Source organism: Balaenoptera physalus (genome assembly GCF_965194825.1).
Source record: "Balaenoptera physalus genome assembly, chromosome: 2".
Lineage (NCBI taxonomy): Eukaryota > Metazoa > Chordata > Mammalia > Artiodactyla > Balaenopteridae > Balaenoptera > Balaenoptera physalus.
The window spans coordinates 65,974,290-65,998,883 of record NC_138883.1 but is presented as its reverse complement, the minus strand read 5'-3'; the positions used below and the strand labels follow the sequence as shown (position 1 = coordinate 65,998,883).

Genomic DNA, 24,594 nt, shown 5'->3' with positions numbered 1-24,594 from the left:
GAAAGACCACCATTTGTATCCATCTCCTTTTTCCCCCCTCTGTTTTCCTCTTCTCTCTCTCTTTCTTTAATTTTTTTTCTCCTCCCTCCATTTAAAACTTATGTATTGTGTTTTAACTAGCAAAGCACTGTGCTTGGTTGTTGGTTGGATAAAGTGTTGGAGGTGGTATACCATGAACAAAACTTGGTTTCTACTCCTAAGGTCATTATAGGTGAGGAAAGAGACTGACAATATACAAAATTATAACTATAATACCAGCAAAAAACATGGACTAAAATCAGAGAATACATGATACCTTATGGAAGTATAGAGGAAGGAGCAATAAAGAATATGAAATGCTTTATGAATTTATGTGCCTCAGTGGGAATTTTGGTCCTGATACAGCAATTACACTGTCTAAATTTCAAAGTCTAGATGGTTTCATATATACAGGATTTACTTTGGTTCTCTGCCGTCAGCGTGGATAACTGACACACATGCAGTATATAATAGTATTTAAATGCTATTGCCATTGAGCGGTTCAAAATAAATTAATGTTATGATCCATTGAGGCTTACCAATAAGCCCTGAAGATGATTAAAGGGACTGTTGGTGACCCAGAAATATCTAAGTTGTTTTTGCAAGTGTATACATGATCTTATGACTTGTGGCTAATCATTTTTGTGCTCATAGAACAGAGATATTTACTCTTGGAGAAAAGGTTTCAAGTATATATCAAATTTTTGTAGAGAGGATGCTGCATCCATCTTCATTTATCTCAAGAGTAGAACTAATAATTAATTGTGTCTATACAACGATAATCATTCCAATAAAAAGTGAAAATCATTCATTCATTCACTTGTCAAATATTCATTGAGTGTCTTCCATGTGCTAGAAATCACACTAAGTTTTGGGGAAAATGATAGTGAGCAGAACCAGATAGGATTTGTCCCCTCGTGAGGCTTGAGGAAGATGGGATGTAGTCAAATATTTGCAGAGATAAAAATAAAATTGCACCTGTGAAAAATATAGCACAAGGGAGAAGTCTGGAGTGTTAGGAGAACTTGCAGTTGTTTTGATCTAGTCAGGGAGGTCAGACATGTGTTCACCAAGGTAGCAAAATGGAATGGAGATCTAAATAATGATTAGATACTAAATAGGAAAAGGTGCGGAGGAGTGAGAAACTGAAAATCTTTTTATGGCTGAGAGAGTATTGGTGATTAGGCTCCATAGTGGCTGGAGCAGAGAGTGCAAAGAGGGCCATGCTGTGTGTATGTTGGTGAGGGTGGGGGCCTGGGGGTGGGAGTTGGGAGGGAAGGAGCAGCCAGACTGCTCAGGGCCTTGTAGTTCTTCTTTGCTGTGAAGGCAAAAGACACAGCAAGTAAATTTAATTTTATTCATACCATTTACCTTAAGGTAGCTATATCTCAAGGCAAATGTCTTTTCTAAGAATAAAGTGGAGAAGACATTATTGTCACGAGAGAATATTTTAATAAAATGTAAAGGCAGTAATAGTCTATTTTTTCTTTCCAGTAAAGGCAAGATAGCGTACCTTTTCTTCACTCAAAATTAATGTATAAATAAGAGGAAAAATAAGATCTCTAGCTCCTATCTTGTTTATCCTAATCAGGATTAGCTTTATCCTAATCAACAATCTTATATTCAACCTTAATGATATTTCATTAGCTTCTCAGAACCACCTTTCCTGTCTAGGTCTAATTATATCTAATGTAATGTATCTCAACTCACTATATTAAATCATTTTTAAAAAAACATTTTAAAATCACTCCAGAGCTTTGATTTAGGCCTTAGGGAGGAATGAGCCCTCTTAGTTCTTTTTGGGGGTCCATGACCTTCCAGTTTTCTCCTCAACATTTCTTCTTTATTATCCTCATATCTAATCTAGGGAGATGAAAAGAAATAATTTTATTTTTAACAATTCATAAATGTCTACATAAATAAATGCAAACATAAGCATATGTTCTAATCAATCCTTAAAATTAATGAGTTTTTCTATATGCTTCACATTGTGAATAGAGACCAACTATCTCTTACCTATGCTCACATTAGCCCTTACAGATAACCTTTGATTGATTCAGAGTCTTAAACACATCTAGTGGTATATTTTAATATCCTATCATTCCCCAAAGAGATCGGATTTCTAAAACATGAATGCTAAGCTTCAAAGAATATGATTTAGAAACAACACAGAAATACTACCTCTGAGAATCTATGTAGTAATGGCATGGGACTCTTCGTTACAGAAAAATACAAACAAAAAAATGTACAAACAAAAGTATGCAAACAAAAACGTAGAAACAAACAGAAGTGTACAAACAGAAATCCAAAGATATGAAATAGCAAGGAATCATTAGCTTCTGCCATTTTCCTTTGATGACTTTTTGGTGGCATGTTTCCATAAACTATTGCCACCGGATGTTCTACCCAGAGAATCCTCAGCTTTCTTTTAAGACATGTCGTGGATACCATTTTTAGTGGGGATGCAGGAGAAATAGATTACTACTCTTCTACTCCCTGGGAGGTTCTTTTGAGTTTGTCCTTCACTAAAAATAATATTTTGAGACTAATAAAGAAAAATATGCCCATCTCCTCTCTGTGACGGTAATGAGTAATCAGGTAATATAATTTGATTAAATCTGGCATGCTCCGTGTATAGAAGGGTAGATCTGAGTGCAAAAAGAAGAATACAAATTATATAAATGGAAGAAGTGGAAGATATAATAATATACTCTACAATAAAGAAAATCTGAAAGCTAGGATGTTCAGGCAAAGAGAAAGAGAACTTCTGTCTTCTGGGTGAAAAACTAAAGGACTTATATTAACCAAGCCTGCTTGACTTGAACTTTGGGATTATTTCTAAGATTAATGGACAAAAACGATGGCCTCCACAGGACAAATCTCAAAGACTCTTGATGGAGATTGGTTAAATTCAGTGTGGTCCCTACATTTCACTCTGTGAGAAATAACGGAGAGCTACAATTAGAACTTGAGTAAAGGAGAATTTATTTGAGCAGACTAAAAATGGTATAATCCATAGGTTCATGCTTGATAAAATTGTAAATAACAGGGTGCAAGGGTTCCATTAAAGAAAGCAGGGAACATTTTGTTTTTAGGGTATTGCATTTTAACCTGGCAAGAGAGAGAGAGAAAAAAAAAGCCAGCGTTCTTATGCTGAAAGTTGTTTTTGAAAATGTTCTTAGTAGCTGGAGATTTGGAAATGGCAAATCAGCAAATGAATGAAGGTATCTTTAAGGAGAAAGACTGTTAACATTGTTTTTCCAGAAATGCAATATCATTTACTGAGAGGAACAGAAATGATTAATATAGTCTTTTTGTTCAGGGAAGCTATTCTACAAGATAAAAGGCTAGTAATCTAATAACTAGCATATCAGTATTATTTTATTTGCTTTTTCCTGTTTGCAAAATAACTTCGGTGCTATCTTGTTATTGCTGTTATACTTGGCTAGTTATACATCTCCGATAAGAGAACATAATTAATGTGAAAAATTATACTGAAATGGCTGTGTTTATTTTGTGTCACTTTAGAAATGCCCCCTTCAGGAGTGCTATTCTTATTTTTCACTTGCATTCAATAATAGGCTTGCAGCCAGTGGCATTGTAGTTACACAGTTTTTGTCAAAACAATTTTATCTCTAATAGATTTTTATCTACATTGACTGAAAACTTCTGTTTCTGTTTAAAACTTTAATGTAATTTCTTGCATATCTATTTCAGGCAATAGAAAAACTTTTGAACCTATACATACTTGGTAGCTATACATGTTTTCTTTCACAAAGTTGATTTATTTTTTTAAATAGGGGGAAAATGTCCTTAAAATTAGGCATCTCATTTTTGAATGGGCTTTGAGGAAAGCAACAAATTTGAACATAGTTTATTCTATTCATTCACCACAGAAACAAGCATTTAAGAATTACTCCAAATGCTGTGACCTTCAAGTGATTAGAACTGGTTACAAATATAAATGAATTCCCCACAAACATTAAATGAACCCCCAAGAAACCTTATTTGAGAATATGTAGAGATATATTTTCATTTCAATGCACAAGGATTTACATGTGTGGCTCCCTATTAGCATTACTCAGGTAAATCCCATTAAAAAATTCATATGCCTCTGTGTGTATAAATTTATACATGAAGCACAGTTAAAGTATATCAGTGTTAATACTGTACCATGGGAATACAATATGACGAGGAAATTGGAAATACAATTAAAGTTCACATAGTATTAGAATTCTTTCACTAGGATAAAAAAGTTTTTATGACAATATAAGAGGATAAATCAAGACTTACTAGTACAACTAGAACCAATGTGTACATTTCAGTATAACTCTGAAACACATATAATAAGGAAGATTAATGCTCTGAATCTCTTGAAAGGGACTATCTTATCAATGTGTTACCCTAATGACTGTTTGTAATCTTCTAACCCTGAAAGGAGAAAGTAGGAACCAATGGTGAAACCCACCTACAAGGATACCTATTATGTAAAGAAAGGTGTGTCCTGTTTGCCTCCCTCCCCTCTTTTGTTTTTCTGTGGTTCTTCATTTTCTTTCTACATTCTCTTTTGATCTCCTGCTTTTCTTCTCCCCCGCCCCCCTTCTTTTTCTCCTCCTGATTTATGAGCATGAGAATGTTTCCTTTTTTTAAAACATTTTTGCTGTTGAAGAAAGGTTACAGTGTTGCCTTTTGCCAACTATGCGTCATGGGGGGGAATACATAAAGGCAAGAGACATGTCCTTTAAGTAAATGGACATTTGAGCTGTAATGGACTTGGTACTTAGTCTTGATTCTCTGCCCAGACCAAGGCCATCTGAAGTAGAAATGAAAAATGCATGTTTCTTCATCTTCAGTTAGGATTCAATATGTAGGCTTAAATATACTCATAATGCTGACTTTGGTTATTTGCCTCTTTCCTCTATTTCTCATAGATATATTCACCTGATATATTGAAATATTAATGAACCCTACATTAATAGATGCTCATATATGTACACATATATAGAGAGCACACAATTTTGACTTATGAAAGGTACTCAGTTGCAGACCCTTGAGGATGTGACATTTGCTAGAGTAGACCATTTCCAACAGATCATTTGATGTTAAATGGTCTGATTTAGTTTGGTGATCTATTTGCCACAGAAGGATACAGAGGCATTGTAAGCCCAACATCTACATAGATCTTAGTGCAGATGGAGTTGGGATTGCACTTCAGCAATTTGAAGAGGTGGTAGGGATGGGAAGTTGCTACCCTCCAAAGCCTGTCAAATAATGTCCAGAGAAGTGGCTTTCTCTGTGAGGGTCATTTCTTCCTCCTATCAAGTGTTTCCAAGCCAACATCAGAGAGGAAAGCTGTCAGTAATTTGTAACCTGGCTGGGTTTTATCTGGTGACCTTGGAGCAAAGAAACTCTAAGGTAGCGCTGGTTTCTGGAGACATTCATTTGATCTCTCTGTAAATACTGCCCAAGGGGTTTTGTTTCCAGGATGTTCCCAAGAGTTCTACTGGCCTAGGAGCTAAAAAGGGTTTTAAATACTTGAACTATTTTTCTACTTTTCTATAAAGTGACACAAAGTCTATATAACAAAGCCTTGTATTGCTTTTAAGTTCCCTATAGTGTTTTGGGAACGAAGATTTTTTTAATCCCATAGCCTCTCTCTGCCTCTGTTTCCTTTGCTCCATTCTTTATACTCACCAACTCTCACATACTGAAACATTCGTATTTCTCCACACATATAAATTCTTTTTTAGCCTTCTCACTTAATCTCTCCAATTTCTTCCACAAAGAGTGCAGAAGTTCTTTATATGATTACTCAATAAAATTCCCTTTTGTTTTTGTCAAGAGAGGGCTACTTTTTTTAAAAGAAAAACTGCCATGTCATGATTCTTCTGGTCTTTGACTAACAGGTGTGTTTACCGTAATCAGTGGATAATTCCTGCACAAGAATTACAAACCAGTCACCTCTCAGTTACAGGTTTATTTCTGTGACAAACCTAAATCTTTTGTTATCATCTTTGCTGTGAAACATACTTTGGTATATTGCTTAGGATGGTGCTGTTATCCAGCTAAAGACAAATAGTATTTATATTTGATAGTGACCTAATCTCAAAAGGTTAGGCTCTACTCAAATTCTGACTCTGTGCATAGAAAAATTGTCATTAAATAAAATCCCACTTATTTATTTGTATGTATAGTATCAGAGAAAACTATTTCATTCTAAAAGGTGCACACTTAAAAGAGCAAGGTAGCACTGAGGAGTTTTTCAACCTTGAATATTTTATTTAAATTCCATTAAGCTATCAGGAACTTTTGCTGCATTTCCTTTCCCATCACTGCAGATTGCTAATATATTCGTGGGTAAGCAGACAATCTTTTTTATAACTGGTCTCCTCCTACCTTGTGTGCTTCTTGATGGCAGTCTAGTACGAGTGACAAAGAAGCTCACTCCTGTGTTGATGAGCTCCCAAGCCTCAAACAGGGCTGTGCTGAATTCAAGTTAATCTGGCAAGAGATGCAGGATGATGGTAAGGGAAGCAGACACTGTTTATGTACAATTCTTGGGAACCTGGCAGGAGGATCAGAGCATGGCAGGGAAAAGGAGTCTTCAAAAAATATCACACAAGGCTGAATAACACTTTTTAATGGGAAATTCCTGTTTTGGTTCTAATTTTATGCTTAGATGCTTTTAATTTGATCCACATTTAATTTTCCATTCCTTGGAGAAGGCATTGATTATACAAGAAGCTATCTGCTCTATTGCTAACAAAAGAGGATTGGTTTCAGGGGCTACCACGATGGCATTGTATTTTAATTGTGCCCACTTGGAAACGTTGATGCACACATCTTTGGAATCGCTCTGTCAACCCTAGGCCCACTCTTCCGGTTATGATGGCCTAAAAGCTTTGTTAAAGTCACAGTTCTAAAGAAAAATGGGTCAAGATGTGTCTTGAAAAAACAGAAAAAAAGCCAAGATTGGACATTTGAGTTATAAATCATTGTAAAGGATCATAAAGAGCTAAATGGCAGTTGTACATCTGAGAACACATATAATAGATATATTTATATATATTGGGATTTCCCAAAACCCAATCACTTTGACACTGTAATGTGTCAATGATGGCATCCACTGCTGGTATGACACGTTCCAGAGAAATTCAGATAGAGATTCTGGGTTCAGGCTAAGCAACTGCATGGTAGCATTTATTTTTGCTAGAAATTTGAAACTGCATACAAAATCTACTCTAAGCGTTATTTCAGAAAATTCAAGTCTTCTACTTTTTAAAAATTAGGCTTCCATTATTTCTGAAATTCTAATGGCTGAACTAGCAACAGTAAAGATGTCCAGGTTTCAATGAAATATATTTCATAAATTAGCTTATCATTGCACTGATTTAGCACGCCTAGCAGGTGAGAGACAAGAACATGTGTTACCTTCCCTAGGGAACCTTCAGTGACTGTCATTCTGGCTTCCTATGTCTTTCTTCTCTCCCCTTCTTGAACTGATATAAAATTCTAATGTGTGCCCCCTAGTTCCATCTTCCCTGAAATCTTGCAAAACCGCTGAAGGTAGGATAGTGGCAATGGTGCATGAAAAGAGGGAAAAGGAATACAGTGATTCATAGCATCCTTGAAGAAAGTTGCAATTGTTAACGGCACTACTTCTGTATGTAGACAGGTTAAAATACGTCATATTAATGATACAAATAAAGTTATTCATCTTGGCCAATTCTTAAAGTTCATGGGAAAGGCACTAAAACTATACTGGCAACTTGAAAATATTTCTGTATGTGTCTGAGGGCATACCAAGTCACCCTCTCCCAAAACAGTAGTGGAAAAAGTAGGTGTACGTGCTAGGATTATCAGTAATCTTGACAAGTGGTTGTTGTTTAAATGCCAGAAATGGTAGGTGTTATGAAAAACCCTGCTCCTATTATTATGAAAATGAAACATGACATTTTTCAAGTATAGTAGCTCAGGCTGACATCTCTTATCTCTCTGTCTTTGTTCTTCTATGCAAATTGAACCACTGATACGGTTATCATTTTGCAAGTGGTATTCATTGGTCTTTACATCTGCAGATGCCAGGGCTTTCAGAAAGGCATAATCCTTTTCCTTAGGCATTATTCCCATCTGCTAGAAGAGAAAACTGAGGTGTAAGACCAAATATGTTTCCTTTTACTGGTAAGAAAAATAGGCTCTTGGAATCCTGCTTACTTTCACTTTTTCTAGTCCTCTTTTTTAATGAAAATGTATAAACCTTTTTCCTTTTTCCTTATCTTTTGCTTAGGAAGCCTGAGCAGACTTTAAGTATCATCCTTAGTTTTTAAAAATTATTATTATTTTACTGAAGTGTAGTTGCTGTACAATATTATGTTACAGGTGTGCAATAGAGTGATTCACAATTTTTAAAGGTTATACTCTATTTATAGTTATTATAAAATATTGGCTATATTCCCCATGTTATACAATATATACCTGTAGCTTATTTTATATCTAATAGTTTGTACCTCTTACTCCCCTACCCCTATATTGCCCCTCCCCACTTCCCTCTCCCCACTGGTAACCACTAGTTTGTTCTCTATATCTGTGAGTCTGCTTCTTTTTTGTTATTTTCACTAGTTCTATTTTTTAGATTCCACATGTAAATGATATCATACAGTATTTATCTTTCTCTATCTGATTTATTTCACCTCACATAATGCACTCCAAGTCCATCCATGTTGCTGCAAATGGCAAAACTTCATTCTTTTTTATGGCTGAGTAGTGTTCCATTGTATATATACCACATCTTCTTTATCCATTCATCTGTTGATGGACACTTAGGTTGCTTCCATGTCTTGGCTATTGTAAATAATGCTGCTATGAACATTGGGGTGCATGTATCTTTTTGAATTAGTGTTTTTGTGTTTTTCAGATAAATAGCCAGGAGTGGAATTGCTGGGCCATATGGTAGTTCTATTTTTATTTTTTTCAGAAACCTCCTACTGTTTTCCACAGTGGCTGCACCAATTTACATTCCTACCAATAGTGTATGAGGGTTCCCTTTTCTCCAAATCCGTGCCAACACTTGTTATTTGTCTTCTTTTTGATGATAGCCATTCTCACAGGTGTGGGGTGATATCTCTTTGTGGTTTTGATTTGCATTTCCCTGATGATTAGCAATGTTGAGCATATTTTCATGTGCTTGTTGGCCGTCTGCATTTCCTCTTTGGAAAAATGTCTATTCAGTTCTTCTGCCCATTTTTTAATCGGGTTGTTTGGTTTTTTGATGTTGAGTTGTATGAGCTATTTATATATGTTGGATATGAACCCCTTACCTGTCGTATCATTTGCAAATACTTTCTCCCATTCAGTAAGTTGAATGAAGCTGTCTGGTAAAAGCTTTAGCCAAGATTTTGTTCTGATAATAAGACAGAATGAAGATATATCAATGACTTGTAACAATCTTTGAGAAAATCCACACAGTCTAAATTAGACTGCTAAAATCTAGCTAATAGATGTTGGCACCACTAGTATAATTTAGGTAGATGAGTGCTAAAAGTTACTATTCTTTTTAGCAATTGAAGCTCTGAACTTCATGTCAGTGGAGCATTAGCCACCACCATCTACTCTGCCCAGCTCTATGAAATATGCCTTTTTATTCAGAGCACAAACATATTCAAAAGCCCTTCTGGAATTAATTGAAGAATTCAAAGAATTATATTATCAGTATGACTATACTTGCCTTTTTCCATCAGAAGAGAAACTATGCAAGTATGCCCTGAGAAGATATACCTGTAAGCTATAAAATAAATTTTTAAAAAACACCCAAATAGTGATATATGAAAGTGCGCCAAAATGGGAATTCGTCTAGAGTCTTTAGATCACTATTTCTCCATTTACTGCCTTTCCATTTAAAATAATGCAAATGGCTACTTCAGTTCTTGAAGCTTCAGCAGTCATGAACATGAGAATTGCATGTGTTCTCATTTCTGTGACTTCAGCAAGCCAGGACTATGCATTAAGGCCCAAACTTAGCTAGAGGAGAATTTAGGAAGAGTTGTTTAAAAAGCAGACATTTTAGAAAATATGTTGATTTGAGCTGGTTTTGGTTTAAAAGCTACAACAAAATATCTCAGTCTTGAGTAAGATTTGGTTTCCATTAGTTACTTCTTTGATTGTGGTTTTCTTATGAATTACTATTCACCTATGTAGAAATTAGTTTTTTAGCACTGTTTCATAAATAATAATGGTGATCATTTTTAGAATTGCCTTTTTGAGGAACAGATAGGAGTACATTTCCTTTTGGTCAAGTGCCTTAAGCAAGAAGGATTGGGCCTTCCTTTCCTGTTTATTACGCTTCCCAGTTTGTCATTATCAGGTCTGATGTTGAGCAAAAACGGTTTCCAGTTGCCTGGATGTGCTTTGACAGAACTGACAGTAGAAACTGTATCTTAACGTACTTGAATCAGTGCTGTAGAAAAGCACCCAAGCATGCTGAAGACAGCTTTTATGAGGTACATTTTGTCAGTGTAAACACTGTGAAATCCAGCACATTTGGAAGAGCATACTCTGTATTTGTTAGAATGAATGAATCACTAATGGATTAAAGAGCACAGCCAAATAAACCTAGACTAGTCATAAGCATATGTGGCCTAATATTCAAATGTAGGAAATCCAATTAAGCTCCAGCTCTCCTTAGTTTTTCATTCATGAGGCAGTATCTCTACCAAAAAAAGCGAATAACTAAAAAGTTTCTTTTACCAAAAAAAAAGGCATTGCATTTTTAAAATATAAGTTTGAAGTTAGTCTTCCACAGATAGCCAATTTAATTATGCTAAAAATGACATTTTTAATTAAACACCAAGGTAAGCATAAATGGATTTCAAAATAATTAATCAAACATCAAAAAATTGAAACCTTTTTCTGCTTGAGCAGCAGAAATGAAAGAACCAGTCTTTGGGTCTCATAGAGATTCAATCTAATTTAATTCTCTGTCTTCTCTAAATAAACATTCCTAAAACCTTTTTTTCATCTGGGGGAATAAGGATGAGAGGGGTAATCAATATTTCTAGCATTTTAATTAAAACCGTTAGTGGAATAAATCCATTTAATTATCAGTTAATGAAATACAAGGTCATTTACCTGACAGGAACTTTGAGGGTGGATTACTAGCTGGAATAAAGCAGAAGAACCCAATGTCACAGCCATTTAACTTCTGCCAAATTTAAGGTTAAAATCCTTTTAGACTGTTTAACCTATTCTGTACCATTTTTCTATTACATATGCCAATTGGCAGGAGAAATGCATGTTAAAACTTATTTTACATTTAATTGTGCTGAAAAGTTTTCATTAAATTTCTACAAATATCTTTATATTTCTAAGACAGTAACTGAAAGGCGACAATAGATTCCAGTGTAATTTTATTTTTATTTTGTGCTTATCACTTATAAAGTTAAAGAGACATTTGTTTTTTTTCTTACTGCAAGTCAGGCATTACTTCTGCTTTTTTATAAATATGAATTAAATATGTTTTAACAGTCTGAAAATTTAGGATGCAAATACAGAATATGCAATAGTAAACAAATCACTTTAAATAATTTATGGTGAATTTTATACAACATCTTTGTAAAGGGAGTTATTTATTTATTTATTTATTTATTTTTGGCTGCATTGGGTCTTTGTTGCTGTGCGCGGGCTTTTCTCTGGTTGCAGTGAGCAGGGGTACTCTTCCTTGCGGTGCGCAGGCTTCTCATTGCAGTGGCTTCTCTTGTTGTGGAGCATGGGCTCTAGGCGCACGGGCTTCAGTAGTTGTGACTCGCGGGCTCAGTAGTTGTGGCTTGGGGGCTCTAGAGCTCAGGCTCAGTAGTTGTGGCGCACGGGCTTAGTTGCTCCACGGCCTGTGGGATCTTCCTGGACCAGGGATCAAACCCATGTCGCCTGCATTGGCAGGCGGATTCTTAACCACTGCGCCACCAGGGAAGCCCACAACACCTTTCTAAAGTGACCTGGATTTCATAAGAATGATATAAAAAGGTAAGAGCTGGTTGGTCACTAAGCTAGTTTTGCAGAATGGTTTGGTCAATGATTTTCAGCTGGTTTAACAAATGGAGAGAAGGCAGAAAATGTGTTGTAGAGAAAACTTCCTGGTCTTTGATGGAGACACAGGGTTTCTCTAAGCAGCACACAGTGCTCACATTGTATATAGATCACTTTTAAAAATAGGCCTTAAGAGGGGCTCTTGTTCTCTCTTACTTTAACATAGATGCTGAACTAATTATCTAGGGTTTGGGATTTTATTTTAATTTTGTAGATCTGAGTTTGTCTCATAGCCATAAATTTCAGAGTTAGAGTTTAAAAAGATTACTTATTATTGGTGTCTCATTCTTCTTTTCTCAAATGAAACTCCGTAAATGTTAAAGTCGTGTGCAATGCAAACAAGTATAAGCAGTTTACTCTGCGGTAGTTCATCCTGAGGCAGCTTAGCTGTGTACTGTGCAAGAAGCCCAACATAACTTAGAGTAGTTTGCCTTTTAAGGACATACCAGTGATCTATTCTAACTTCTAAATGCTACATGGTACATGTTTGGCCTCAATTTAGGTATTCTACCATTGAAAATGTAAGTACCATGTTTGGCCATTTTTTTTCCGCTCCTCTTTCTTTTGTTAATCTATAAATACGGCTTGTGTATCAATTTCCTCATCTATGTAATGGGAATGATGATATTTATCTTTAAGAACATAATGAAATTGTTGAGTAGGCAGTAACAGGTGTGTATTTGTTCATCTGCTCTTTCTGGTCTCTGTGTTAGCAAAACAAGAGCAAATGAAAGATTGCCTCATTTTTTTGTTTATGGTCATGATATGTTCAACAGAAAAATGAAAGAATTGATTTCTATCATTTCAAGTTCATGCAAGTTGAATGAGTGGCAACTTACAGGTTTCTGACCATTAAAAACCTGTGCAGACTCATAGTAACAAATTAGAAGACCCATGTCTTGGGCCATTTGGGTTCTTCTGCCATGTGCACAAGTCTAATTGGAAACCATTGTACCTTAAACTCTTACTGATTGCTCAAACTTAAAGTCATTATTTCAGACCATTATTAAAAATCAGATTTTTCCCTATAAAATGCCCATAATTTTTAGCAGCTATATATCTGCTGTGTAATTTCCTCTTTTAAATAACATCATGCTCAATTTAATATTGGTATGTCATTTGCAAGTGGCTGGGGGACTTTGCGAGGCCATTACAAACTCTAGTTTCACAAAAGTTGGACTCTGAAGCCTGCACCACTGACATTCTGGGTCTGTTTTCCTGACACTGTCCTACAGCATATTTTTCATACCCTAAGGGCTCCCCTAGGGGATGTTCTATCATGGAATGAAATGGCTTTGACTAAAATGAGAATTTTCTCCTCTATGAGAAAGTGAATTAGGAAGAACCCAATCACAAATGCAACAAACCAATTAAATCAAAACAAAACACACAATTTTGTGGGCTTATTACTTAAGAGTGAGACATATCACACTATAGTATTTTAGGAAGATACCTTGTACACAGTTAGAAATATTATTAAGTAGCTATTTTTATACAATAAAAAAGGATACAAAAGAATCATATTCTAAGGACTTCTATAAATTAACAAAATAACATATGTAGGACTTGCAGCTTCACTCTTATTTATTACTTAAATTTTGGTTGTAAAATATTTTGATGATGAAAATGCAAACTGAGGGTTGAATTCAGGGCTTTCCTCGTGGCGCAGTGGTTAAGAATCCACCTGCCAATGCAGGGGACACAGGTTCGAACCCTGGTCCAGGAAGATCCCACATGCCACGGAGCAACTAAGCCCATACACCACAACTACTGAGCCTGCGCTCTAGAGCCCATGAGCCACAACTACTGAAGCCTGCACACGCCTAGAGCCCGTGCTCTGCAACAAGAGAAGCCACCAGAATGAGAAGTCTGCGCACTGCAATGAAGAGTAGCCCCGCTCACCGCAGCTAGAGAAAGCCAGTGTGCAGCAACAAAGACCCAACTCAGCCAAAAATAAATAAATAAATAAATAAATTTATTTATTTTTTAAAAAGAGTTGAATTCAGAAAAATTCATCAACAGAAATACTGTATCAATGGGTAAAATTGAGTATTGAAATAGAAGTAACTATCAGGAAAAGCATGAATATGCAGCAGATTAAGAAACAGTTAACTGTCAGATTTCTATCTCATCAGAAAATGAGTTTTATTGGAATACTTTAATTTGAATTAAGATATAAAGTCCATTTTTGTAATAAAATATTTTATAAATTGGTAAGCATAAAAATCACTATGGTTTTACCATAAAGCTTAATTTTAATGTTCAATTAAGGACAGAATTCAAGTTTCAATTCATTTTATATATTGTAAAATATTCACATATGATTCTTCTTGATTTTTAGGAGATCCCTACAAATTCCTTGAAGGGACAGAGTAGCCCACTGATTCTGCCATGTTTTGCCACAGAAACACATACTCTTTATCTGAATGATGTTATTCATTCTCTTAGGAGAGAGAAAGGGAGAGAGAGGGAGGAAGGGAGAGAGAGAGAGAGTTAGTGGTTATGAAACCAAGCTACTCAGATTGGGACTTGAACTCACGGTCTTTTGAGATCACACAGCTGGTCTTAGGACTTAATGAAGCTCAGGTTCTTGATGCCTAGGGACAGAAAGAATTCAGTGAGAGACAAAGTGCTGAGTAAGAAGTGGATTTATTTAGAGGGAAACACACTCCACAGACAGAGTGTGGGCCATCTCAGAAGGCGAGAGGCCCTGAAATATGGGATGAGTAGTTTTTATGGACTGGGTAATTTCATAGGCTAATGAGTGGGAGGATTATTCCAACTATTTTGGGGAAGGGGTGGAGATTTCTAGGAATTGGGCCACCACCCACTTTTTGATCTTTGATGGTTGGCCTTGGAACTGTCATGGCGCTGGTGGGTATGTCACTTAGCATGCTAATGTATTACAATGAGTGTATAATGAGGCTCAAGGTCCACTGGAAGTCAAATCTTCCGCCATCTTGGACCTAGGTGGTTCTAACCAGTTTTTGTCATGTCCTATGTCTATGTCATTCTTTTAAAGGTTGTACCCTGCTCCCTTCCCTCCTGTTTCAGTTATAATTGGGTGAGATCCTTTATTATCATCCTTTCTTTTCTCATCAATTACCTTCTACCCTGATGATACTGTTCAATTCAATGGTGATGCCTATTCATTCATATATTTTCATTTTTGAGAGGAAAGGGAAAAAATGGGAGAGAAGAAGAAAGAGATAGAAAGGAAAGGAAAAAAAGAAAAATAGTCAGTAAAACAAAAAATTGTTCCCTAAAGTAATTGTCTATCATTCAGAAATATGTGGGGGATAAATACAAAGTAATATATAGTTTTAAAGGCCAGGGTGATGCTGCTATGTTAATTTATGCCGTGTGGATGGATGGATGTGAGAAGTAATCACACTTTGTATTTTCAGTGTCTTTACTGTTTGTCTTTCACTTATCTCTAGTTTAGGCAATATTGATATTTCTGGGTTACTTTTAAGGAATGGTAGATAGAGTTGACACTTTGAGGATTGTATACAACTGTATATCTGTATACCTTCTACTCAGTAAGATACTACAGATTGCAACTGTGGGAGAGCAGAATATGCCACCCCAGTGTGCCACTTTGGCATGTGGATTGTTTTGAGCAGAAGGCCATTAAGACCCAACAGACTCAGAAAAAACTTCTTCTCCCTTATCTTCCTGAAAGAATTTAGAAGGAGGCCAGTACCAGGAAGCCAGCTATTACCAGAGATAACTTTTTATATCAGAAAGACTTGTCTGCATGGCATGGTAAACATTTGTTTATCAAACATTTGATCTCATCTTCCTGTGAATTGTCTTCCTCACCTTTGAAGCCCCAAGACCCTACCCCCTTCTCCTTACCTCAGGATGGTATTTAAGCCTCAATGCCTGACTGCCTTTGAGTCTCATGTCTTTGTGGGGCTCCTGTATGTACATAATTAAATTTGTTTTCCTCCTGTTAATCTGTCTTATGTCAATTTAATTATTAGGCCAACCAAAGAACCTAGAAAGAGAAAAGGGAAAAATTTTCCTCCCTAACACAATAAACATATCATTATTGTTCAGAGTTAGGGGTAGATAGTAAAGCACTTTTACACTTTTGTGTAGTTTTCCTCAATAGTAGCTATTATTCTGAAACTATTTTTCAGAAATTGAGTATTATAAAAAAGTTGAAGTCAACTTCAACTGTACCAGCCTATGATGCTGCTAATTTAACTTCTTTCACCTCAGTACTTACCTAGTCACTAACATTCTATTATTCTTCTTCTACCTTGGTGACATCTGTGACCTATGTGAATCTATATCTGGTTCTCATGTGGATTTTGGGTGAAAAATGTTAACTATAACTCAAACTAAAGGATAAACCCTATACCATATTTGAATAATTTATTATTGTATCTTTTAGTAAATCTTTTTATTATTCATTTATTTGATTTTAAGGTATTCTTTATTTTTCTAGATTTATTCAGATATAATTGACATACAAAATTGTATAAGTTTAAGATGTACAACATAATGTTTTCATATATGTACATATTGCAAAATGATTGCCACAATAATATTAGATAACATCCATCACCTTACATGGTTACGAAGGTTTTTTTCTTTGTGATAAGATTGTTAAAGATCTACTCCTTTAGCAACTTTCAAATATACAGTACAGTATTGTTAACCGTAGCCATCATGTTTTACATTACATTTCCAGGACTCAATCTTTTAAAATGTTGATATCAAGCTTTCAGGTAACTCTGATGTGTGAGGCAAGGTTCTAAATGCTTTGGGAGATTCCTTGACTATAAGAAGATTGTGACTTAATTCGGAAAAGAAGACTTACACACCTGAGCAAATAGATCTTTACCAGTGCAAGGTGGCCAGTGATACACAGTGGAAGAATAGAGGCGCAAGATTTGGAATTGGGGAGGTGTTAGTGTTGGCCCTTCGAGGAATTTTTTTTTTTAAGATTTTTTTTGATGTGGACCATTTTTAAAGTCTTTATTAAATTTGTTACAATGCTGCTTCTGCTTTATGTTTTGGTTTTCTGGCCACGAGGCATGTGGAATCTTAGCTCCCTGAACAGGGATCAAACCCGCACCCCCTGCATTGGAAGGTGAAGTCTTAACCACTGGACCGCCAGGGAAGTCCCAGAGGACTTTTTGGTTTTATCTAAGTGAGAGAGAAGACTAAAGAAAGTGTTTCATGGAGGAGAAATGTTGCTTGCAAAGACTCAGGAGTAGAAAGCTTCTAGTTAGGAGCCATGATGAATAGACAAATGGCCTGGGGAAGAAGATTGTGTAGAAGGTAATGGGAGATAAGACTGAAAAAGGAGATTAGGGTCAAAATGGGGAAAACCTTTTCTGCCCTCCTAACCTTTTTGTCTAGGAGGGTGAGTTGAACCTATTTTCCCAGATTTGTGGTGATCATGTCCTCCGGAATATAATCAGAAATCTAAAGAAAGTCAATGTATGTTAAATCTATCTCTTTTAAGATTAGTCTGTTTCTCTCAAGATAAACCTCTTTTAATTATTTCTGTGAAAATCATGAGGAGTTGGTTGATATGAAACATGATAAAGATTCAGCCATCTATTGCTGAAGTAAATGTAATAAAAGTAGAGTGGAGCTAACTTTGATTTTTTTTTTTTTAAGAAATGTATTTGAAAACTCCATGCTTAAAATGTGTTTATGAAGCAATATCTATATCTACAGCAGAGATGACTATAAAAATATATTCAAAGTGAACATAAATATTTCTATTTTTATGTGACTTTTATTATCTGCCCATCAAATTTTGTAAATTGTCAAAAGTGACTCAATTTTAACAAATCTTGCCCCTAAAAACTTATTTTTTTCTTCCACATTAATCTATATGGAAGTTACGCAACTAGATATGGACTATTTTGCTTATTTTCAGGACCATCTCCTATAATATGATAAGTAGGGGACTGTGGTTTCTCTCTCTCAGAGGTTCTCCAGATTTACTCTGAGTAAGCATTACCTGGATGTGCTGGTTAAAAATGACCCACCCCCAGAAACTAGGATTCATTTCCTCCTAACTGGGCCTCAGAATCTGCATTTTAGTGAGCCCACAGGCTGATTTTGAAGCTGGTGGTCTAAGAAACATTACTTCAGAGTGAGGAGGAGAGAAAATCAATTCAGTGGAGAGTGAATTTTCACTGTTAGGCCTTTGTCTTAAATGTTTATATGCAGTTAAACAAATGGCACAGCGCTGGGTGCAATGGGTCCACTCTTGGAACACTGGAGGACTTCTCTAGGAAAGACCTCGGAACTTAAAACCAGGAGGGATGTTTGTGAAGATCTGTCACACATTTCTAAATCAGGGTTCTGTGCTTATGTCTCTCCTGCTTGTGTACCTTTCCTGCATGAAAGCCCAAGTGAATTTAATGGGAAGAGCATAGGTAATACTGATATATGGCCACCCTATATAAGGAATTTTGTCATAATCTCCAGAACAGAGGAAGAATTTGATAAAGGCTTTTCAAATTCACTTAAACAGAATTGAGAGGTGCCCTTGCACCTGTTTCCAGGCACTGCCCTCAGCACTGATCCAGGGAGGACACCTGGCTCCTGCATGGTCTCCCGGGAGCCCAGACCCTGATTTGCCATAGGAGAATGGGGCAAGGAATTCACTGTAACAGCTTGGAGAACAGCTTTGCAAACCCAAGAAACATTCACTGCCCAATTTGCCAGCTGAAAAGGAGCTCAGAGAGTGAAGGGTAAAAATACTGACTTCTGCTGACACTGTGTGGTAAGCCGTGGTGAAGTGGCCGATGGTGGGAACAGACCCAACTCTCTCTGAAGTCACTGGGAACAAGCAATTTCAACGTTAGTAACTGCTTAAGACAGCAGATGAGCGAGCCTACAAATCTAATAGTGGAGGCCGCTGCTTTTTCTCTCATTGCACCAACTTTTACCACAATGGCTGTGATTTCTGGTATTTTCAGTTTCAGATTTGAATGTAAGCTCATGAGGGACACTTTTGTCATGGTCACTTGGGTTTTTCTGTCTAAAATACTGCCTTACACACAGTAGGAGATCAGTGGGGACTTAGTTATTTTAATTTTGTGCAATATTATGAATGTTTTTCTTAATGCTTAATCAGGATATGATTGCTTTTTCTGTAAATGTGGGTTTTAAAAGGCTTGTAATGTTTTTACTATAATTTTAGTATGTCTTGGGACAAAAGAATACAGTGGTGTGTCACGTGGGTACCGTTTATTCCATATAAAGATGAAGCTGTTTTCATTAAAATGATAAAAAAAAAAGGTAATGTAGAATATTAACAAAATATTAATAGTAGTTGAAAATTGGCACATCTACTTGATCATAGTAAAGAAATAACATGAAAGTCAATTTTGTGTTTAACAAAAATACGTTCTTAGTAAGTAATTATTGGTGGTTCAGTACATGGTAGGTTGACAGTAAAGAACTATTCCAATGCATGTGGCTCTTTAAGATAAAACAAGGCAAGATAGGTTGTTTTAAAAATGAAATTTTTGCTAGTTTGAAACCTTAGGTATTAAATGACATTACACCTGATGCTTTCTTTGGTCCCTGGAAAGGATAAGAAGAGGTTAGGAGGTAGTCACATTGTTAACTCTATTATAGTCATTTGTTTATTTCATATAAGGAAGATAACAGTCTATGGGGATTCTTTTAAGTCAAAGTCTTCTGCCCTCCAAATGATCATTGAAAGATTATAATGTAATTCATGTTTAAAATGTGAATGCTGTTGGCTCTATATTTTCTAAAGAACATTCTTTTTCATTTTGATAGGGTTTTCACACATATTGTATATATCTCCCTGTTTAATATTTTAAATTTGGTGTGTACTTCAGAAGTGATTGCTGTTTTGTGATTTACAGCCTTGGAGAAAAATAACATAGTAGTCATAACTTTGCAGTTTTTTGTGATGCACGAAGATCAGATTTTTTAATGTTGGTTAATGCTTTGCTAATTAAAGTGTGCATGTTAATTAAAGCAGAGGCTAATGTTAATTACCTATATTAATGGAATCTCATGTAGCACCTGCCTGAAGCAGTGGGTTCAGTTTTCAAAATATCTCAATTAAGGCTGAAACTTTTGATTTGCATCTAGTAGGGTTTCAGTTAACTGCATTGAAAACTTAAATAACACTCTTAGGGGTGCAAAATATCAGTGATTATATGAAGTACAGTGGAGTTTGGTAAGTTCATTTCTGAAGGCTCTTTTTAGCCTAACTGTATTTATTTCTTGTCTGCTGGTCAAAATTCTGTTCATCCACTAAGACCCAGTGGAAATACCATCTCTTCCACGTATTTCCAATGTACTATTAGCTCCTTTTTGTTGCTCTTATTTTTTTTATGCCATTCTGCCTTGCATTATAATTACCTGTTACAATCTGTGTCTTTTGCTAACTAGAAACTCCTTAAAGGCCTTATCTCCATCCCTTACAAGGCCCAGCACACCTGATAAGATGCTAGGATGTTTTCTAAGTTGAAAATACTCTTTAAGTGTTTGCAAAACAACTAAAAACCTTTATTGACTGAAGTGGAAATGAGTGAATTTTTAACTTTCAGCCAGACAATTGCACTGTTGCTACATTTATGACTGCTTCAGGTAAAGCATGAAGTTGCTGTTTGGGATCCTACTGCTTTGTCAAATAAAAGATCGATGGCTTTGTTAATTTCAGTTAAATATGAGCTGAAATGGGGAAGAGGCTTCTTGTTCAATATAGAATAGTCAATGTTACGAGATCAGAGGACTTGTGTTTACGCTGGCAGGGATGATGTGAACACCCTCTTTTAGTCCCAGGTTTATAATCTGACCATTTTGCATGCAGATCTGGCTTGTGACCGCATAAGCACAAATATTGAATACTTTAAATAAACTATAAGTTTAAGAGAGCCATAGAGGGCTTGTTTTATCTTGGAAGATAACATGTTATCTTGTAGTGGGCCCAAATTTTAAATTAATGAATTAAAAATATAGATAGATGCCTGTAGACAGGTACCTTGTAATTAGTATGCATGTCATTTCTCCGAAACTTAGTCTTATGTTTGCTGGAGTCCCAGTAACAACCATTCCCATTGGGTCTTGGGAAAGGATTATGAGCTAATGGTGCTAACCTTTTTGACATCTAGTATAATCATGGTTTCAGAAAAATAGTTTCCATTACTCTACATAATTGAAGGGAGCAGTAATCTCCTCAAGAAGTATACACAAATAGATCCCACACTGATTTACAGGCTCTGGAAATAAGCACCAGTTACTGCTGTTCCTTGGCAGACTTTGACTCATAACTGACTGTCGATCTCAGAGGACCAGGATTTGTCTTCATTCAGCTGTGGAGAATATCAAATGAGCATAAGATTTCCATGTGTAAGGTATAACCAGAAAGGTGACAAAAAGACACGTAACTGCTTACCATCCTGCTGATTTAAAAAAAAATTTTAAGGAAAAAATAATAGTACTTTTTGGGCAAGAAGATGTCAGGTGTCGTCTTGATGGCAGGACATATGATTGCTGGAAATGAGAAGTGAATGTGTCCATTAATGAAGAGTGATACAGGCTTAGAGGTGATAGTGAGTGCTTACATACTTCGTGTCACAATTGGCTCAATGTTGGTTAGTTAGCAGCTGAGATAAATACAACAACTATTTGGAGAAATGTGACAACTATGCAGATCAGATATCTCATGATGAGACAATGGGCCAGGTCTTTACAAGTCTAAGAGTAAAGTCACCAAAGCATCTAATCTCCATTGTGGCACCATTAAGGTGGCAGATGGCAGAGCATTAGCAGAAAGACATTGGGAACAGCTGGAAAACATCTGGTAGGAAGTGACAACCTGAAGGGTGTGCTGGGGTTTTCCTAATTGTGAGGCGATCACTCAAAAAGCCTGGAAAGAAATGTCAGTGTTTTGGTGGTGGGAGAAAGGAGTTGGCTGGAACACTACCTTCCAGCCCAGGGGTTTGAGGGAATTCTGAAAATAAGTGATTTTAGCGCCTGGTAAAAAGCTTACAGGGAAAAAAATGATTATAGAAAATTAACTTGCTTTTCCTCAAGTGCTAAATAAGAACAAACTTTTTAGAGGTGTCAGTGAGGCTTACATGAACCTGGAATCCACTTTAGGAAGATAGTTGATTCATCACCACCTTGTGAATAATATTTAAAACATACGATTTTGAGGGTATATGGGAAGGTTATGTGTTCACAGAGAATATGGAAACACTAATTAAACTGGAGTGAGGAAGGTGAACTATTTAATGACTCAATTCACCATACATCTTTCTTAATTTACTATCTCATGATTTTTCTAGAACCTACATGAAATATAAAAAGGCTTTTGGGCTATTTCTGTCACTGTATTTCTTCTTCTTTTTTTTTTTTTTTTCACTCTAGCCATTTGTCCTTGACTGTCTATGTCTCAATGCTCACTCTCCCACTTTCTCACAAGGATCACCTAACTTTTCATAATTGCTAGCTTTTAAGGCTCACCATAAAACAATAAATGCTCGAGAAGGTGTGGAGAAAAGGAAACCCTCTTGCACTGTTGGTGGGAATGTAAATTGATACAGCCACTATGGAGAACAGTATGGAGGTTCCTTAAAAAACTAAAAATAGCACTACCATATGACCCAGAAATCCCACTACTGGGCATATACCCTGAGAAAACCATAATTCAAAAAGAGTCATGTACCACAATGTTCATTGCAACTCTATTTACAATAGCCAGGACATGGAAGCAACCTAAGTGTCCATTGACAGATGAATGGATAAAGAAGATGTGGCACATATATGCAATGGACTATTACTCGGCCATAAAAAGAAACGAAACTGAGTTATTTGTAATGAGGTGGATGGATCTAGAGACTGTCATACAGAGTGAAGTAAGTCAGAAAGAGAAAAACAAATACCGTATGCTAACACATATATATGGAATCTAAAAAAAAGAAAAAAGGTTCTGAAGAACCTAGGGGCAGGACAGGAATAAAGATGCAGATGTAGAGAATGGACTTGAGGACATGGGGAGGGGAAGGATAAGCTGGGACGAAGTGAGAGAGTGGAATGGACATATATACACTACCAAATGTAAAATAGATAGCTAGTGGGAAGCAGCCGCATAGCACAGGACGATCAGTTTGGTGCTTTGTGACCACCTAGACGGGTGGAATAGGGAGGGCGGGAGGGAGGCTCAAGAGGGAGGGGATATGGCAATGTATGTATAAGTATAGCTGATTCACTTTGTTATAAAGCAGAAACTAACACACCATTGTAAAGCAATTATACTCCAATAAAGATGTTAAAAAAAAAAATAAAAGACTCACCATAGGGAGACTGATGTTTCATCCGGAGAACTTATTATTTTCTACAGAATAGAACAGTGAGGCCAACATGCCCTAGGGGACCGATAACTAGAATTGGGGGAGGCAAAGGCCACTGATGCTACAAGACTAGGACAGATTATCTCATAGGTTACCAGATAAGTCCTTAATTGCTCCATGAAGCCGGTGTTGGTATGTGCAAGCCTCCATGTTTTGGGAAAGGAAGAGAAGTCTGAGTAGGTGCCAGGGGATCTGTGACCAGCAGGGAGCAAGAGGTCAGAAGGGAACAGGGATAATGTCTCCAAAAAGGAATAGTAGGGGGACAAAATGAATGTAGGAAAGTCAAGAGCTCAACATGTGGTGCAACCCTGGCCCTAAATTTCTAAGTTATCACAGGACCCCTCTGAACCCTTCATATCAATACATCATGATAATGATAACGGGTTGTTACTAGTTGGGGATCAGTCATCAAAATTGGCAAGAAAAATTCCTTGCAGTGAGGCTGCATTGCTCATAATATGCAGGGTGTGTGAAGGGAAGGAGTGACAAGGTGGTTGAGAGGGGAGCTGTACCAGGGCCAGGTAATCGGAGTGTGCGGGCACTGCAGTGGTGCACAGCCACTAAAGTTGCATAATCAGTATAATTTCTGGAGGTAAAGGAGCAGAGAGTTTTGACTGAGTCCAAGAATCACAGGACAAGTTACACTGAGCCTTGCAGAAATTGACTGATGTGCATACCTTACGCAAGGTACCTTTGTGCCACACCCCAGCTGTTTTAGTTGCCTTAGTCAGAGACTGGTTAGGGATTGGAAATCATGGTTACAGGACTGCTGGCTAGAGAGGATACCTGGGATGGTTAGTAGAAGAAACACTAGACTTAGAGCCAGAAACCCCTGGCTCTTCCTCTCGTTAGCTATGTGATTTTGGACAATCTAATTTATTTGATCTCTGGCATCTGCATCTCTTCAGTGGGGATAATAATACCTGATCTACCTGAGCACGGCGCAAGATTGCTATAATTGCCAAATGAAGAAATGTATGTGAAATCACATAACCATGAAAGTATAAATGTACTATCAGAGTATCAATATCCTATTAGCAAGTGATTCCTGATTGAGCATAACATTATTCTCAATGACGTTTTAAGCATTTATCCAGATACCCAGTGAATAGTGAAC

General features: G+C 36.5%; 1 protein-coding gene and 1 long non-coding RNA gene across 8 annotated transcripts in view; both read left to right on the top strand.

The window, feature by feature from the left end:
- The window catches only part of AKAP6 (A-kinase anchoring protein 6), a 583,646-nt gene that overhangs the window by 403,920 nt on the left and 155,132 nt on the right, over positions 1-24,594 (top strand). The window lies entirely within an intron of this gene.
- The window catches only part of LOC309656178, a 33,566-nt gene continuing 10,283 nt past the window's right edge, over positions 1,312-24,594 (top strand). The window contains exon 1 of the long non-coding RNA XR_014261208.1: positions 1,312-20,709. This is a non-coding gene — a long non-coding RNA (uncharacterized lncRNA). The remainder of the gene's footprint in view (positions 20,710-24,594) is intronic.